Genomic DNA, 10,244 nt, shown 5'->3' with positions numbered 1-10,244 from the left:
GATCCCAGGGCCTGGCGCACGGTAAGCGCTCAGTAAACACTGCTTGAGCGAATAAAGTGTGAAAACAAGCAGCGAATGAAGCAGTGCCGACGGAGGGCAGCAGGGAGTGGTGGAGACTGGCACGCCGGTAACCCCGGTCCCATCTGCAAGGTGCAGCCAGCACTCGGCTCTACACAGCCTGATGTTTCCACGTAGGGACATGGACCCAGTATGGCCAAGTGCCGAGTGTTTCGAGGGAAGCCAGAAACTTCTATATTTATGTGAAATGTTTTGATTTTGAAACCATTGAACGACTGCTGATCAAAAATCCACACCGGCCGCCTATACGGGTGTGTGCACGCAAGTGCACTTACTCGCTCGGTCATGTCTAACTCTTTGCGACCCCTCGGACTATAGCCCACCAGGCTCCTCTGTCCCTGGGATTTTCCAGGCAAGAATACTGGAGTTGGTTGCCATTTCTTCCTCCAGGGGATCTTCCTGACTCAGGGACTGAACTCACATCTCCTGTGTCTCCTGCCTTGCAGGTGGATTCTTTACCGCTGAGTCATCGGAGACGCCCCTCTCTAGGTGGGAAGCTGCCATCTGTGACCTCTGACTTAAGTCACAAATGCTTCCAAAGGGGTTTCACAGAACCCCAGATTTCCGGGAAAGCTGACAGGACTTCTGAGAGCGGCAGCTGAAGAAGTAAACGTGGCCTTTGAGTGTTTCTGTGAAACGAATGGCATTTTCTTATTTAGGTTCTTGAGACGATTTTATTTTAGGGTGAGTTCCTTTCTCGTCTCATAACTCTCAATTCCACCCTCACATTTATGCCGTGCCCGGGCATCTTTCCGCCACGCTGGAGCAAAGATCAAAAGTAAATATTGGCAGAACATTGGTTTTACTGTGACCCAGATAAGGAACAGCCTAAAACGGAAATAGTGAGATTTTATTGTTCCTCCCACAACTTCCCTCCTCACCGGGCTCCCTCAATATTTAATTATGAATTTCACTTCATACAAAGTCTTGGTGTTAATTTGGTTGCCAACAGGGCGGGGCCTGAACAACTCCAGGAGCTCCAGGCTATAAATAACCCCATGAACAGCGCCCCCTGGAGTTGTGCCATGGCTGCGTACACGCGTCTATTCATATTATCATCTCATTCTCATTGACGGGGCAGAGGAATCTTTTTTGCTTCAGCAAATGTTTCCTGCTTTGTGAAAGAAACATGAGCACACAGAAAAATTCAGACAGGGTAAGAGGGTTGCGGGGCAAACTGTCTTCCTTCTGGCTTCACCTGATCTTTCCCAGTTCCTGTCTCCAGAAGCTCCAACTGTTGCTCGTTTTTTGTGTGTGCTTTTAACTGTGCGTACGAACCTCTCTCACTGTCTCCCTCTTTCCAGCTATATAGCATATCACACACATACACATCCATCCATATATGTACTGTGGTGTCTCTTTCTCCGTTTCCCACGTTTGCCTAACATCTCTCTTTGTACCAATGGTTTATACAAGGCATCGGCCAACGACAGTTTTCTCAGGACAGATCTATTCTGCTGCCTGTTTTTGTACAGCCTGCAAGCTAAGAATGGTTTTTATATTCTCTTACATTTTTAAATGGTTGAAAACAAATCAAAAGAAAGATAATACTTTATGGCCCATGAAAATGATATGAAACTCAAAGCATCCGCGAGTAAAGCTGTGCTGGGACACTGTCCTGTGTGTTTGCTTTCACGCTCAGACGCGTCCTTGAGGACTTGCAGCAAGGGCTGTGTCGCCCAAGAGCCCCGAGTGTTTACTGCGTGGCCCTCTACAGAAACTCTGTTCACCCGGCTCACGTGGCACACGTTCTGCTTTTTTCACGTAACCAGAGCTCCTGGAAGTCTTCTGCTCTCAGCACATGCAGATGGTTCCTGACTTTGTTTAACTTATGGCTTTTTGATTTTCAGTTGAGTTCAGTTCAGTTGCTAAGTCGTGTCCGACTCTTTGCGACCCCATGATTCGCAGCACGCCAGGCCTCCCTGTCCATCACCAACTCCGGAGTTCACTCAGACTCACGTCCATTGAGTCAGTGATGCCATCCAGCCATCTCATCCTCTGTCGTCCCCTTCTCCTCCTGCCCCCAATCCCTCCCAGCATCAGACTCTTTTCCAATGAGTCAACTCTTCGCATCAGGTGGCCAAAGTACTGGAGTTTCAGCTTGAGCATCAGTCCTTCCAAAGAAATCCCAGGGCTAATCTCCTTCAGAATGGACTAGTTGGATCTCCTTGCAGTCCAAGGGACTCTCAAGAGTCTTCTCCAACACCACAGTTCAAAAGCATCAATTCTTTGGTGCTCAGCTTTCTTCATAGTCCAACTCTCACATCCATACATGACCACTGGAAAAACCATAGCCTTGACTAGATGGACCTTTGTTGGCAAAGTAATGTCTCTGCTTTTCAATATGCTATCTAGGTTGGTCATAACTTTCCTTCCAAGGAGTAAGCGTCTTTTAATTTCATGGCTGCAGTCACCATCTGCAGTGATTTTGGAGCCCCCCAAAATAAAGTCTGACACTGTTTCCACTGTTTCCCCATCTATTTCCCATAAAGTGATGGGACCAGATGCCATGATCTTCGTTTTCTGAATGTTGAGGTTTAAGCCAACTTTTTCACTCTCCACTTTCACTTTCATCAAGAGGCTTTTTAGTTCCTCTTCCCTTTCTGCCATAAGGGTAATGTCATCTGCATATCTGAGGTTATTGATATTTCTCCCAGCAATCTTGATTCCAGCTTGTGCTTCATCTAGCCCAGCGTTTCTCATGATGTACTCTGCATATAAGTGAAATAAGCAGGGTGACAATATACAGCCTTGACATACTCCTTTTCCTATTTAGAACCAGTCTGTTGTTCCATGTCCAGTTCTGACTGTTGCTTCCTGACCTGCATATAGGTTTCTCAAGAGGCAGGTCAGGCCTTCATGATAGTGTGAAAGTGATATGTGTTCAGTCGAAACTGTAATTCTGCTTTTGAATTTTGATCTTTTTCCAGGCTCATGATATGCTGTCCAGTCCTCTCTCATGGTGCCGGGCAGGGCAGTGAGCCATAGCTCCCAGTTGGCGCCACGGTCACTAGAGTGAAGAGCTGATACACGGACAGCCGTCCTGGACCCAGACGTCCATCCTGTTCTTCCCCGTCAGCACCGTATCAATAGGTGACAGGAGACATTCAGCATTCTATTATTAAATAGGCTTTGTGTTCATTGAGTTTGCCCAATTCTAGGCTAATGTAAGTGTTCTGAGCATGCTTAAGGTAGGCAAGGTTAAGCTATGATAATAGGTTAGGTGCATCAAATGTATTTTCTTCTTCTTTTTTTCAAGGCTGACTACATGGCTTATGGGATGTGACCAGGGGCTGAATCCTAGCCACTGGAGGGAATTTCCTTCAGTGCACTTTTAACCTAATGTTTTCAACTTACGATGCGTTCACTGGGACGTAACCTTATTGTAAGTCGGGTAGGATCTGCGTTGATCGACCTCATTCCTTTTAACAAAGGCTCTAGCGTCTCTCATTGCATCACTGGGCCGTCATTGACCCAGTTCTTAGGACAGACCCCTGAAATTCTTGTCTAAATGAAAAAAGTTCATGTCTCAGGACAGTTTGAAAATTCTGACAAGTACAAGAAATCCCAAGTTGTCTCTCTGTTTATAATTTATATCTTGTTCTTTGAGAAATGGAATTTGCGACAGCTTACAACAGGAGGGGCAGGCCCAGAAAAACTGTAAAACTCCTAAGACGGAGGTGAAATGCCAGGAAAGGACTGGAGCCGAGATGCCTGCTCCCCCTAGCTTAGGGAGCCTGGATTATATTTGAACTCGAGGCTTTATTTGAATCATATTTGCAGATGATGCAGAAAGCTTTGTGGGTGTTTATTTTCTTCAAGAAGGAGGTTGAAGGCAGAGGCCTCTGAGAAGCTGGAAAAAATGCCAGTCAGAGTAACAGAAAACAGTGTTTCCTACCCTTACAATCGCCAAATCTTGAAGTAAATGAATTATTATTAACAATATTTTTCTTTAACTTACATAATTTTGTAAAAACCTTAAATGTGGTTGTTTCATCTGGAGGAAAAAAACCCATGAATTCATGGTTCTGATGAGTTAGTAATATGTGTGCTTTTTTAAATGCGTGTAAATATGTAATAAATACTAAAAGTTCTTTGAAAGCACGACTTTATCCACGTACCACCTACAATAATCTTGAAAACCTACATGGTGGTTGTGCTAAACATTTAAAATGCTGGGGTGTCAGACACCGGGGGTTACCACGCCAGTCGCCATCTCTCCCTTCCTTTCTGCTGACGGAACCCTGCCTTTGTTCTGCTGGTCATGTACCCAGGCCTGGGAAATAAACCACATTTGATTTAAAGCAATTATCGCCATCCTACTCTCCTGGACCCGTGATTGGTCTAGAGGTAGTCATTTGCCCCAGTTCTGGCCAAAGGGAAGCTCTGCTGGGGGCTTCTGGGAAAGGATTTCCTCTCTGATAAGAAAGAGGCATATGAGGAGAGATCTGTTGGCCTCTTTTCTTCCTTTCCTGATTTGGCTGTAATTGTGTGAAGAGGTGATGAGTGAGCTGTGGCAACCATCTCGTGACTTTAGGTGAACAGCCTAAGGACGAGTTGCTGACTTGCAGTTGAAGGCAAGGAGCATTGGTCCTTTATGATCTCCCTGAGATTCCAAATACACCCTAGGGTCTCCAGTCTCCAGAAGTCTTTTAAAAAACAATAAATGCTATTATTATCTAAACTGCTATTGTGAAGCCTCTGAAAACTATCTTAAAGGATCCAGTTGGCTTTGTCCTTTAGAGCTGGCCTCCAAGAGCCAACAGATTCAGGGCCATAATCCAGCTCCACCAAGTACTCTGCTATCCTGGCAAGTGGCTGAACTTTGCTAAGCCCTAGCTTTTCTGATCATAAAATATTTATCTTTTGCAGTGACTTTTGAGGAAAAAAATTAAAATTCATTTAAAGCACTGGGAATATGAAAGTACTGTTAGTATTAGCATCAATATTATGTCTTTAGTATTCATATTCTCCTCTAAGGAGGTGGGGCAGAGACAGGAGGTTCACAGCACCTAACTAAAGACCACCAGCCTAGCACAAGCAGAGAAGAAGTTGATCTGAGTGTCAGAACTGACCACAAGCTGCAGATGAGTCAGTGCTTCATGGGACAAGCTTAGTGGAAGCCTTGGGGTCTAGACTACCAGAGTGATAGGCAGATTCCTGGCTGTGAACTTTCTGGTTCAGGATTCATGACTCACACTTTCCAGGAGCACAGATCCTACGTTTGGTCATCTCATCTTTTTAAAGGATGTGGGAAGCTGTCCTGGGTCCAACGGCTTGGAGGCAGTGGCCTGGGGGCCATTTACGTAAGAGACTGGAAAGATTCAGGGGCAAGGTCGTCACTGCCTTACGTTTGGTTTACAGAGCAGCTGTTGGCCGTGTCTATAGCAGCCTGAATGAAAGGAAATAGACCGGGAGGTATAGCATGAGCTGAAGGAGCCTTAGATGGTGAGTCAGTAAACTCGTGACTCCAGCGTGTGGCCCAAGGAAGTTTCTTCTCAGTTCCAGACCTCAGTATCTCCCTATGTTTAGTGGGGCTCCAGAGCAACCTAAGATCTTATGACAGATAGAAATGCATTTGGCAGCAAGGAGGTGGGAATGCAAGTGACTGATGTTCAAACAAGCAAGGGTTTATTTTTCCCCATAATAAGAAGTTCAGAGGGAGACTGTTGTTGGTCTTGACTTAGTGGCTGAAGAAAATTGGGCTCTTGCTGGTACCTCTGCAGTTCTCTCAGCTTCCCCATCATGGTTTCAGGGTAGATGCTCAGTCCTTCTAATGATAAGAGGAAGAGAGGCAGCACTCTGTCCCCTTTGCCCCAAAGTGAAAAATTTCCCTGCGTGCCAGCAACTCCCCTTACGTTTCTTTTGGCAGATCTGGTCATGTGATGGATCACATGCCTGAGCCAGCTGCCAAGGACGCTGGGAAAGTGAGGGCCTGGTCACTGTTGTGAAGGTGAGAAGGAGAAGGGAACGCACATGGGTTTGCCGAGCACAGGGTCTCAGGGCTGCAAACCCCTGATCCTGGCCCCCGAGGTCTCGGGTGTTCAGAGACACTGTTGTCCTCCTACGGCCCTTCCAGCGACAGTGGAAGCTGAGGGAACAAGACCTGGGTTCGAAGCCTGCCTCCGACACTGGCTCTTAGTAGGACTGTGCGAACGGCCCTGCATGTCTGAGACTTCACGTCTCCAACAGGATGGAATATAAAATCCAGCTCCTCCGCAGGGCTTCAGGGCCCTCTGCAGTCACACAGCACCCCATACACCAAAGGGCTCCGCCTTCGGACCCAAACCGGGTTTACAGCTCTGCAGCTGCCATTTTGAAGTCCTTACTGATTTCAGAACAAGCGCCCTGCGTTTTCATTTTACGTCTAGTCCGGATAATCCCATAGCAGGGTCTGTGCGGTTTGGCAGAGCCTGGGTGGATTACCCGTTTACCCACTGGTGTATAGTCCAGGTTTTTGGGTTGAAAATGACAGAAACAAACCCAGCTCAAGAGAGTTTAAGAAAAAAGTGAGTGAGTGTGTGTGTGAGAATGTGTAGGTTTATGCAAATGGGACTTCCCTCATGGCTCAGACGATACAATGTCTGCCTACAATGTTGGAGATCTGGGTTTAATCCCTGGGTCGGGAAGATTCCCTGGAGAAGGAAATGACAACCCACTCCAGTACTCCTGTCTGGAAAATCCCATGGACAGAGAAGCCTGGTAGGCTACAATCCATAGGGTTGCAAAGTTGCTGACACGACTGAGCAACTTCATTTTCACTTTATGCAAATTGAAATTCTTGAGATGGGTTCAGCTTCAGGAGTGGCTGGATCCAGATGCGTACCTGCTCTTTAGGAGCCATGCCCCTTCCAGCTCTCAGCTCTCTTTCCTTCTGTGTCAGTTATGGTCACCCTGTAGCCCCAGGAATGCAGGCTGCCACTCTGCCAGGTCAGCAAGCCAAGTGGATAAAAGCTGAATTTCCTATGTTTTCCCAGCATCAGTCTGGGGTTGACTCGGGTTGGCCTGACTTGGGTCCCATGCCCATCTCAGAACCAATCCCTAGGAATGGGAGTGGAATATGCTCATTGCCCAGGCCTAATACACCTGTTGCTCTTATTGGGGAGACAGCCCACTTCCTCTTGAGCCATATGGAGTGACAACGGGGAAGGAGTGGTTCCCAGAAGAGGGGAGGGGGATGGACAGTGGTCAGGTACAAACAACAGTTGGCTATTGAACACCCTCCCCCCACCCCAACTATCCCTGTTCCAAGGCCTCCTTTGTATGTGCTTGCTGCTGCTGCTAAGTCACTTCAGTCGTGTCCGACTCTGTGAGACCCCATAGACGGCAGGCCATCAGGGTCCCCCGTCCCTGGGATTCTCCAGGCAAGAACACTGGAGTGGGTGTGGTATGTGCTTAGTACTCCATAAATGTTTGTTAAACGAATAAGTGATTATACAAAGTAAACTACTAGAAGAAAAATCCATCTGATTTATCAGGATTTAAGAGCTCTTAGAGATCATTTCTGATTCTCCGCGTCCGGCCCATTTTTGCTCTGTTCTCCCGGGCTGGCATCATTTCCACCTTCAGAACCCTGATTCCGCCTGCTGCAGCGCACAGCGAGGCTGCCTCACGGGGCCGAGTCCCCTCTGGGCCCCCGCCCACCGCAGGCCCAGGCAGATGAAGGCTGAATCAAGAGAGGCTCACTCTGTCCCGTGGAAAATGCCCAGGAGGCCCTGGCCCAGCAAGGAGTCAGCAGCGGCTGACAGAGGCAGGCACCGCCAGGCCTCTTTCCCGCCCTCATGAGCCGGCTTCGGCAGGGCACACTTTTACCCAGTGCTGTTTCGCATCAAGAGCTTCCGAAGAATCCTCTCCATGCCTGAACCACACGCAGGGCCTGGGCAGGTGATGCCACAGCAGACAGACTTGGAGCCTAGCACACTCAGGGACACACGCTCCACCTAAGGGGGTCCCGAGGACTCGGCTGCCTCCCACTGTGGCTCCTTGAAAAATGTGCGAGCGGTGTAGCCAGACCTTCCGATTTTTCAGTAGACTGTTTTAAAGGCTCATAGCAAAATCGAGCAGATAGTACAGAGAATTCCTGTTCTCCCTGCTCCCACCCTATCCCACTCTCAGCCTTACCACCTACCAACAACCCTCCACCCCACCCCCCTGCCAGAGTGGGACGTCTGCTACAATCAATGAATCTAATGGTCACATCGTTAGGGACCCAGTAATTACATTAGGGTTCACTCTTTGTGCTGTGCCTTCTGTGGGTTTGGACAACTGTGTCCTGGCACGTGTCTATACTGTCATAGTCTAGTGCAGAACCCTTTCATTGCCCTACAAATCTTCTCTGCTTCGCTCAGTCATCCCTCCCTCCCTACTAAGCCCCAGCAACTCCTGATCTTTTTAAAGTCTGCATAAGGTTGGTCTTTTCTAGACCTTTTGATTATCTTATTGCATTTTCTTGCAATACCCAGGGTTTTGGCTGGACTGCCAGCGTTCACTCTGAATGATAGATGCCCGGGTCAGTCTGGTTAAATATTTTGCATATTATTCCTGGAAATATTCCTTTCTTTAAATGCTGGTGATACATTCTAATTTAATGAAAACATCGTGCAGGCCAAATCCAATAGGCTGCAGGCTGCGTTTGACTCGCGGGCCACCAGTCTGAGAACTCAGATATGGGAATGAAGAAGGGCGAAGTTGGAGTCCCAAAGCCCTAGTCTGCTCGGCCGCTTCCGAGCTGTGTGGCCTTGGAATCACCTTGGTCTCAGCCCATCTGTTAAGTGAAGGCCTTGAGAATGCGATGATGAATAGGAAGGGACACAGTCGGTGCCCATCTCTGAGGCCAGATGTCCTGGCATTTTCACAGGCTCCCATGGACTGCAGTGGGCACAACAAGCCAAGACACAGATGTACGGCTCCTCTTGTAAAATCTGAAGACGGTAAAAACATCAAAAATTCCCAGACACATACAGGCGTTGAGGGTAGGGGGACGTAAGAGAACAGTGAAGGGAGGCTTGTTGCCTGCTTGGCTGGTCAAGGGGGAAATTTCTCTGCCTCCCAGAAACTCTCCATTACAACAACCATCTTGATGAGGGCAAAGGTGATCCTCGGTTAGGAGCCAGGCTGCCTGGGGCCTAGTCCTGGTCTTGTCATGTACTAGCTGTGTGCCCTTGAGAAAGTAGCTTTTCCTCTCTGTGCACCAGAGCGTCAGAGGTGCTGTTCTTATCGTGCTCCATGTGGTTGGTGCTGGGCAGCACATGGCTGTCTCCGGTGACCCTGAGGTTCTTGTCTGGAAGATCAGGGTCAAGTGAATTAACTCAGAAACGTGCAGGAAGTGGTGGGTGTCAGCACCAGGTAGTGGCTCCCTAAGCATCCACCGAGGGACGTGTTACTACCTCTGCTCCGGGCCACTGCTTCACCTGCGACGAGCACTGCTGCACTGCAACCACCCCATTTTAAAGAAGAGAAAACTGAGGCTCAGAAGACAGTCTCAGAGAAGGGGAGGAGCTCTCTCAGGGTCACCCAGCTAGAGAGTGGCAGAGAACAAGAAGCAGCAGGAATGGAACAAGACTGGAAACAGCTAATTCTGACTCAGCACCCCTTGTCTCATGCTGGGCCCATTGCTTTAGCTCATCATCTCAGTGTGGCTCCAACACCTTTGCCCTCCCCTGCCTCCCCGGGCTCCATGCCTTAAGAGGGTGTACTTTCCACTGCCCCTAACCTCCACTTCAGAGGAGAGAAGGGCCCCACTCCAGACAAGGCTGCCAGAGCTGAGTCTAGTTCTCAAGGTTCAGGGATGGGTTCCCAGTGGGTGCTCTGGCCCCATGACCAGAGTCTCACCTCTTCTCCCCCTTTAATCCTCAGATTTCAAAGCACTTTACATGCATACTCTAATTAGAGAAGACACCTTCCTGTACTCCTAATAAACTCTCTTGTGGGGCCCCAGGGCATCAGGGCTGCAAACACCACTAATTCTAGGCTATCCTCACAGGATGTGGCCAGAACAGCCTTGACTCAGACTACGTGATTCAAGGTAGCCCCCCTCTTCTCTCTCTCTCTCCCCTCTACCTGCTGTTTTCGATGTCGCACTGATCAGTTGTTATAAATTGTGTATTTGTTTAATAGCATATTGACTCACTATCAGCAGCTACATTTATAGAGCGGCCACTACATGC

At 48.3% G+C, this 10,244-nt stretch overlaps 1 long non-coding RNA gene across 1 annotated transcript; it reads left to right on the top strand.

The window, feature by feature from the left end:
• Positions 1 to 535: 535 nt before the first annotated feature.
• Positions 536 to 9,939, top strand: LOC133259891 (uncharacterized). The gene is made up of 3 exons (XR_009740574.1): positions 536 to 1,234; positions 3,009 to 3,171; positions 5,951 to 9,939. It is a non-coding gene; the product is annotated as an uncharacterized LOC133259891 (long non-coding RNA).
• The last annotated feature ends 305 nt before the right edge of the window (positions 9,940 to 10,244 follow it).

Source organism: Bos javanicus, chromosome 13, assembly GCF_032452875.1.
Source record: "Bos javanicus breed banteng chromosome 13, ARS-OSU_banteng_1.0, whole genome shotgun sequence".
Taxonomy (NCBI): domain Eukaryota; kingdom Metazoa; phylum Chordata; class Mammalia; order Artiodactyla; family Bovidae; genus Bos; species Bos javanicus.
The sequence above is the reverse complement of the archived record's forward strand: the minus strand, read 5'-3'. Positions and strand labels throughout refer to the sequence as shown.